The sequence below is a fragment of the Triticum dicoccoides genome, chromosome 1A (assembly GCF_002162155.2).
Source record: "Triticum dicoccoides isolate Atlit2015 ecotype Zavitan chromosome 1A, WEW_v2.0, whole genome shotgun sequence".
Classification (NCBI taxonomy): domain Eukaryota; kingdom Viridiplantae; phylum Streptophyta; class Magnoliopsida; order Poales; family Poaceae; genus Triticum; species Triticum dicoccoides.
Genome location: NC_041380.1, coordinates 23,427,324 through 23,435,099, shown reverse-complemented (window position 1 = coordinate 23,435,099; position 7,776 = coordinate 23,427,324). Strand labels below are relative to the sequence as shown.

General features: G+C 44.9%; 1 long non-coding RNA gene across 1 annotated transcript; it reads left to right on the top strand.

Annotated features, from left to right (window-relative positions):
* The first annotated feature begins 4,774 nt into the window (after nucleotides 1-4,774).
* On the top strand, nucleotides 4,775-5,973 carry LOC119353030. Its single transcript, XR_005170313.1, has 2 exons — nucleotides 4,775-4,955; nucleotides 5,451-5,973. It is a non-coding gene; the product is annotated as an uncharacterized LOC119353030 (long non-coding RNA).
* Nucleotides 5,974-7,776: the final 1,803 nt, after the last annotated feature.

The following is a 7,776-nucleotide window of genomic DNA, read 5'->3' as shown; positions in this document are numbered from 1 at the left end:
TTTTTTATATTCGTTTTCCATTCTGAACATTCTTTGAATTGCAAAAGCATTTTGTAAATCCGGGAAGATTTTTCAAATGCAAGTTTTTTTAAAATCTGTTAATATTTTTCGAAACTCATAAATGTTTTTAAATTAAGGAATATTTATTAAAACCATGAACATATTTCGAAATTTAACAATATTTTATGAATTCATGAATATTTATACATTTTGGAACATTCTTAAATTCATTAACATTTTATAAAATTCAAGATCATTTTCTAAATCAATAATATTTTTTGTACACGAATATTTTTTGGAATCCCTGTTTTTTTCTCTAAAATATATAAAGTATTTAACACAAAATTGAACAAATAAAAAAGGCAGGAAAAACCATTCAAAAATAATAATCACCAACATATGCAGTCAGTGCACAATTGGCAGGCCCATTTAGTGTTCTCTCAGAGGAGGGGGTGTGCGATTGGCACTTAGCCACCGGTTAGACGTGCAATAGGAGGCCCGCAGATGGAAGGTATTCGGCCTTGGCTTGTTGACTCGGTTGCTCATGCTTTTTATTGTTTATCTTCCGTTGTGGTTCCTCCCCTTTGGTCTCCAATTTGTCAAGCTTCTCGGACCAAACCACAATGGTTGTAATTCATGCTTGATTGGTTCTCTACTATACTTCTTATTCTACCCTTAAATTCGTATGTTATTCGTCCTCTGGAATCCCCTAATCAGTATGATGTAATGGGGGTGATTATACATAATACCCGCTCCTGACAATTTCGTTTGTAAAGCTAAATTGTGGGTGCTAGTTAATTCGGTGCTGACGAGCCTACCTTGTTCATGCTTTCGTTCTTTGAAGAAGTAAATGGATGCAGTAAAGACTTGATTTTTACCACTCAAGATTTTTCTGGCAGAGTGATGAACATAACACTAAATACCTCTTGTCAAAATGTGTATCAAAGACCTCAAATTTATAAGAAAAAAAGTCTCCTTAGTAAATGGCTGCATAGGCTTGCTTCAGAGGTGAGCGGTGTGTGGATTTAGTTGTTCCGTAACATGTATCTTAATTCCAAGGCTTTGTCGCAAGTTACGGCTCAGCAGAATGATTTGCCCTTTAGAAGAGATTGATGAGGACAATGCGTGTGCACTTTAGTAGAGGTACTTTTAAAATTGAAGATGGCCATACCATACGTTTTTGGGATGATACTTGTTTAAAGAATACACCTTTGGCCTTACAGTATTCATCCCTTATAACATTGTGCAATGAAAGAAAACATTCGTGAGCACAGTGTTAGGGACAACTCCCTTGAATATTTAATTTAGGCGAACTATGCTAGGGGATAAATGGAATGATTGGGTCTTAGTGTGCAGGCTGACGGCGATCAGCTTAACTAACAAACCATATTCTTTCCAATGGTGATTCACCTTCTTCTGGGGTTCTCTCGGTTAAATCCAGAGTGCCGCTGAAGATAAAGATTTTCATGTCATTTATGTACAGGTGGGCGATTCTGCGGGGACGAGACTTGCCTGCTCCCCCGGCGTGTGCCCATCCGTGCTTCCGCGTACGTGGCTTGATTTGATTGGAACAAAATAAGGCCCGGCCCCATCCCTTTAAAATCAGGAGGGGGGAGGGGGGGAGATAATTAGATTAGAAAGCAAAAAGGAAAAAAGACAACCATAGGATAAAGTGGAAGCACGGATAGGAGCATGAGAAGGGAGCAAGCAAGCCGAATCCATCCTGCGGAAGGATAATTTGGCAAGCAAAAGTGGCAAGGCAGTAAACGATCTTGTATCAGGAACAAATAATTCACCACCTTCTTTTATCTCCTGCCCATTTTCCGCCCTCTTGTGGTGTATTTTTTTTAGAAAAGGAGGTTAAATCCCTCGCCTCTGCATCAGCCGATGCATGCAGCCATCTTTTATTACAAAGATCTGACAAGAACACATATTAATCCATCCGAGGCCACCACTGATATCTACAAACTCGATGATGTGGAGTGCTCTCACTCCCTATATCTAAAACTAGAGTCGTCGCCAATCTATCCACATAACATTTCGGGAGCAACAGCCGGTGCAGCCAACTTAAAGTGCACACCACAAGCACACGTTTTAGAAGTCGCCATCATCATCGGACCACTGACCCATCTTCAGGAGAGAAATCTGCATTGTCCTTGCCAGTCCGGACATCCGTCGACGCCATCACGGCGCCCAACGACGCCACCGCCCTATGCTCGTTCGTCCAGACATGAATACTCTGGAAGATCTGTCGTGCGTAGCACCTGCCAACCAGGCATGACTCAGTGTAACACCTGTCGGCCAGGCATGACTTGATAGTTCCACCGAAGCTCCGTGCAAGACGAAGCCGCTCAACCTCCTGCCTCTATCTTACAGCGTTGCTCCACAAACGATGCTCTCAAGAGAGATACGACACCACAGTACCACCATCGTCCGATCTGGAAGACCAGATCCTAGGGTTTCCCCTGAAGCAGCACGAGTTGGTCGACAACAGTTACACGAAGATGCCTTCATCAAGGTAACGGTGCAAAACGCCGCCATCGCCCGCCAACGGCTCGATTTTCACCAGTGACTATGTCTCCTCGACTCGTGGCCCTCTTGTGGCGTATGATTCATAGAGTGTTGAACCTACCACCACCTAGTAGTATAGCCAATTTGTTTGGAAACTGGTTGGACGGGGTGAATCATGTATGTGCTTTACTATGAGACCAATGGCATTGTCGTAATGATTGTTCTTTTAACAGCGTGAAGATATAAAAGAACGGAGGTTACTTCGAGAGCACATGATCATTCTGTATGTGGTCCTTACTTTAGCATGTAGAATCTTATGAAATTTGGGTGCAACTATTGGGTGACGGCAGCGTGATACATTGAACCGGTTTGGATAATGGACCATTAATAGGCTATGTGTGTAAGCATATATTCCTAGTTCCGCCGGTTGTAGCTTTTATTTTTACACTTTGGCTTGTTGGATTGTATTGATTGTAGAAACTTGAGTTTTTAATAGATGTGATTGTGTGCATCGCAATGATGCAGAGGACGAAGGAGTACCCTATTTAAAATAAGAGTGAATTCTGGTTTTTACCCTCTATTTTGATGTTTTTGACGCTAATTACCCTATTTAGCAGGATTTCATCCATTTTACCCCATTTAGCAAAAGTTTTGCCATAATTTACCCATTTTAAAATTTTGCGAGCATTCTGATGAGCAGGTCCCAATTGTTAGGTCCACCTAGCATGCCCCATCAACAGTTTTTACCTACCTATTTTTCTCCATGTTGAACCAGTCCTCGCAGCTTCGCTCGACTGGGCTGGCCTGATATGATCGCCAGAGCAGGTCGCTCGCGTCCAACGCACAAGGCGTAAGTTGGGCCGCACCACTCTGGCCTCCAATATTCATAGCACACATTGTTCGCCTTCCTTCGAATCACACACACGCTGCAAACAAAGAAAAAAAAGGATTTCAACAATATTCAAAATGGTGAAAAAACTTTAAATCAATGTACGTCAGTTATAGATGGGTGATATGTATACACGTGATCTTCTAATAAGCATTTTAATTCTGTCTGAATCAAACGCCTCACCGGCCAATGCATGAGTCAGGAAAACTTCATAATACACATATGATGGAGATGGTCAAAATCATGTGGAATGGGGTATGACGTGAGGGCTTGCTTGTTCACCAACCTCGCTGATTTGTTGGACGAGTGGCCCCCATAGATCTGCAACCGAGCACAACCTGATGGGGGTATGTACATGGACGCGCCCACGCCGACGCCGGCGAGCTTGATGGAGCCGGATTCCACGGGGTCATTTCTTGCCTTGATGTCACGACCATATATAACGCCGCTCGAGGAGGTATGAAATCATGCCGCTGCCGTTGCCTGACAATCCCTAACCATAAGTTCGAGCGAGCCTGACGGGTACGTGTGGGCAGAAGCCTGGACGGGCGATGCAATCTATTAGGCGTGAGTAAGGAGCGTGGTCGACTCAGGCATTCTGCATTGGACGAGACGCAAGTGACCTCCATCGGGCCGGTCCGGTCGGGAGAAGCCGTGAGGACTGGTTCACGAGAGAGAAAAATAAGCAGGAAAAAACCATCGATGTGGCATGCCAACTAGACTTCACAATTGGGACATGTCTGCCAGAACACTCATGAAATTTTAAACAGGGTAAATCGTGGCAGAACTTTTGTTAAATGGGGTAAAATGGATGAAATTTCGCTAAATGGGGTAAGTAGTGTCAAAAATGTCAAAATAGGGGGTAAAAACTGGAATTCACTCTTAAAATAACTATTTACTTCATGAAATCCGGTGGAAATCCCTTTTATGTGGAAAGTTAAAGAAAGCTCACGAGTCACTTTGGTTACCACCAATTGCTTTGCAAACGCTCTGTTTAACTGAACAGCTGGCTAAACCAACAATGAGCCAAAAAAACTCAGACCGGTCGCTTAGCTAGGTGAACATGGATATAACTAGGAAATAGGAATAGGTTCCATGATGGTTCTATAGACAAAGGCAGCACGCGTGCATAAAAGTTGTCCATGAAAGCGAGGTACACAAATAAAGGCAGGTCCACTAGTTCAATTTCCTACAGTTCATCGTCAATCATTCACCATCTAGTACAGTCTCTTCCACTTGTACACATATCCTGATGGGGCATAAAGCTCACTGCTTTGCTGCAATTCATCATCAATCATCGGCCGCCCACTACAGTCTCTACCACTTCTTCACGTACCCCTTTATTACGGCTGGACCAAACCAAAGCAACCAACCCACCACATCCCCCCGGAGACCATCTCACCACTCCAGCCAGTCTCCGCAGCTCCAGGCGACGGACTCCTTCGATCTAGTTGAAGCGCCGGCCCGCCCTCCGCTGCCACCAAGGCGGCGTCGAGCGTGCGGCGGCTGAGCATCCATTACGCGGTGGATTCCAATGGGCACTGTGCATGTGGCGGTGAGTACGCTCATGTTTTGCTAATTCACTGAATTTAGCTAATCAGCCTGCTATAGTTTTTGTTGCCCTTCTCTGAATTTTTTTTGGGAGCTACTAAGAATTAAGTTGCCAAGTACATCATAGATCCAGGAAAAAAAATCTGCATTCTCAATACAAATTGGTTTGTGAAATTTATGTTTAAAATGCTCCAGATTTCAGGCGATTGATGAACAGATGCTAAGTACATCTTCCAAACCACTGTTAAATCTTTTTTAAAACTTCTGCTAAACAGCAAGACATGTAAGAAATGCAAATAACATCATGATGACATTTTTTGTTGCGCAACGATTCTAAAGAACCGATTTTTTAACAGATAATGCTTATTGTTTCTGTACATCACTCACATAATCACAGGGGCTCAACACTTGTATATGTATCTTGAAGATTACATAATTAAGAAGAAAACTTTGTTCTACATAATTCTAAACAGAAGATTGGCCAATTCTTAATCTGCAGGTATTACTCTCACATACATCAATGCATCACTTCAAAACAAGAGAGGAATTCATATATATCTAATCCAGAAACAAGCCTGCAGATTTGGCTGGAGCAGTAGTACAAAAGATGGAAAAGGGGGAGACACGAACTAAGTTCGGGCAGGTTCATTCGCTCGATTTAGATACATTATAAGGTCCTTTCCGAAAAAGGTACTAATAGGCTACCGCATGGATCAATCCTGTCCGCAATATAACTTAGATACTTTTTCCTGTTCGGGAACCGAGAAACGAGCTTGCTAGCTGAGTCGCAGCTCTTTGCTCTATTTTTGGCTATTCTTCTCCATCTGGTGCCTCACTTTGGAGCAAGCGCATCCTTTTATAGGCACGAGAGCAGCCCATGGGATAGCTTCTGGGAGAATTCACCTGCATAATTTCCCTCTTCTTTCTTCTTGGCCATCATGCACCTGGTCTATAGGTCTTTTAGGCTTTATAGGCTTTGCAAACATTTGTAGCCCTTTTTTCGAGGCCATAATTTTGGTGCATCATTTGTGTCTTGGCAGCAAATGGAGCTAGCCTTATCTTCCTTTTGAGATTTAGTTGCATGTCATGATTGTGTCTTGGAGATTATTTTCAGGAATATTGCAGCCATCTTGCGTGCCTTCCAGTATGGTAATGTGTAACACCCCGGATGTAACTTTCCCTATTTGTACTCCAACTCTTGCCGTTTCCGGCGTTAAGTTATATTTATTTTCTCGGGTTCGGGTCTTTGTCTCCGTGTGTTGTTATCGTTGTCATGCATATCGTATCATGTCATCATGTGCATTGCATTTGCATACGTGTTCATCTCATGCGTTCGAGCATTTTCCCCGTTGTCCGTTTTGCATTCCGGCGCTTCGTTCTCCTCCGGTGGTCATTTCTAGCTTTCTTTTGTGTGTGGGGATTAAACATTTCCGGATTGGACCGAGACTTGCCAAGCGGACTTGGTTTACTACCGGTAGACCGCCTGTCAAGTTTTGTGTCATTTGGACTTCGTTTGATACTCCAACGGTTAACCGAGGGACCGAAAAGGCCTCGTGTGTGTTGCAGCCCAACACCCCTCCAATTTGACCCAAAACCCAGCAAACTCTGCTCCATGTCCTAGAGCGTTCGATCACGATCGCGTGGCCGAAAACCGCACCTCATTTGGACTCTCCTAACTCCACTTATGCCTATAAATAGCCCCCCCTCCTTTTTCGGATCTCTCTCTCCCCGAAACCCTAATCTAAAAAAAAGGATCCCGCCGCCGCCGGACGTGTCCGCCGCCGCCCGCGCCCAACCGGGCGTTGCCACGTGTCACAGCCGGCGCCCGCCGCCGCCGAAGCCCGCCTGGCCCATCTCGGGCCCCCGACGCCGCCTCGCCGGGCCCGAGGAGACGCCCGCCTCCGCCGCCCTCTTCCCCGACGCAGGTGGCCGCCGCCGCCCCGACCGGCCGCCGCGCCCCTCCTCGCCCGGCGCCCGACGCCGCCTCGCCCGGCCGCCCGCGACGACGCCTTGCCGCCGGCGACCGTGCCCCGGCCACCGAGCCCCTGCCTCTTCTTCCCCATCGGCCGGCGAGCCTCTGCCTGTGAGCTTCAACTCCGGCGAGCTTCAAGTCCAACTCCGGCGAACTCCTCGAACCGCGTGCAGATCGGGCCAGATTTGGATCTGGGTCATCTCGGGGTTGACTTTTTCGTCCCTAACCCTAATTTTTTATGCCTAATTTGACCTGCCGTATCTCCGCATACGTAGCTCTGATTTGGACATATAGCATATCAAAATGTTCATCTCAACGAGTACATCATTTAATTTCATTGCATCATTTTCATTTGAGCTCATCTTGATGCTCAAAATGCTGTTAGAAGGAGGCTTTGTGAGTTAATTGTCAGATCTGCTAGTTCATCTTAGATTTTTGTCATTTTTGCCATGATTATTGTGTGCATGCTATGCCTGTGAGTCCTTCATGTGTTTTGTTAAGCATTTTGTCTTCTTTCCAGAGATGCAACCCATGCATTTTTAGGATGTGTGTGGTGACTTGTGCAAGCTTGCAAAGTGAGGCACCCGGTAAATCTGTTTTCAGGGACTTAGTAGTTTTCACTAAGTCTGGGATTATTTAGTTCATGATGCCATATGTTCAGCTTGTTTCCTAGTGATCCGTGCCTCTTTTGAGGATGATCAGTAAAGGAGTTTTGTTAATCATGTTATGCTTTATCCATCCATGTCTTTATTTGCAATTATGGAGCAATCTAGCTTGAGTCAATCGAGCTCTATTTTTGCTTCGTTGTGAATCTGGGCAGATCGTCAACTCGTTTGCGATCTTGCCGATACTA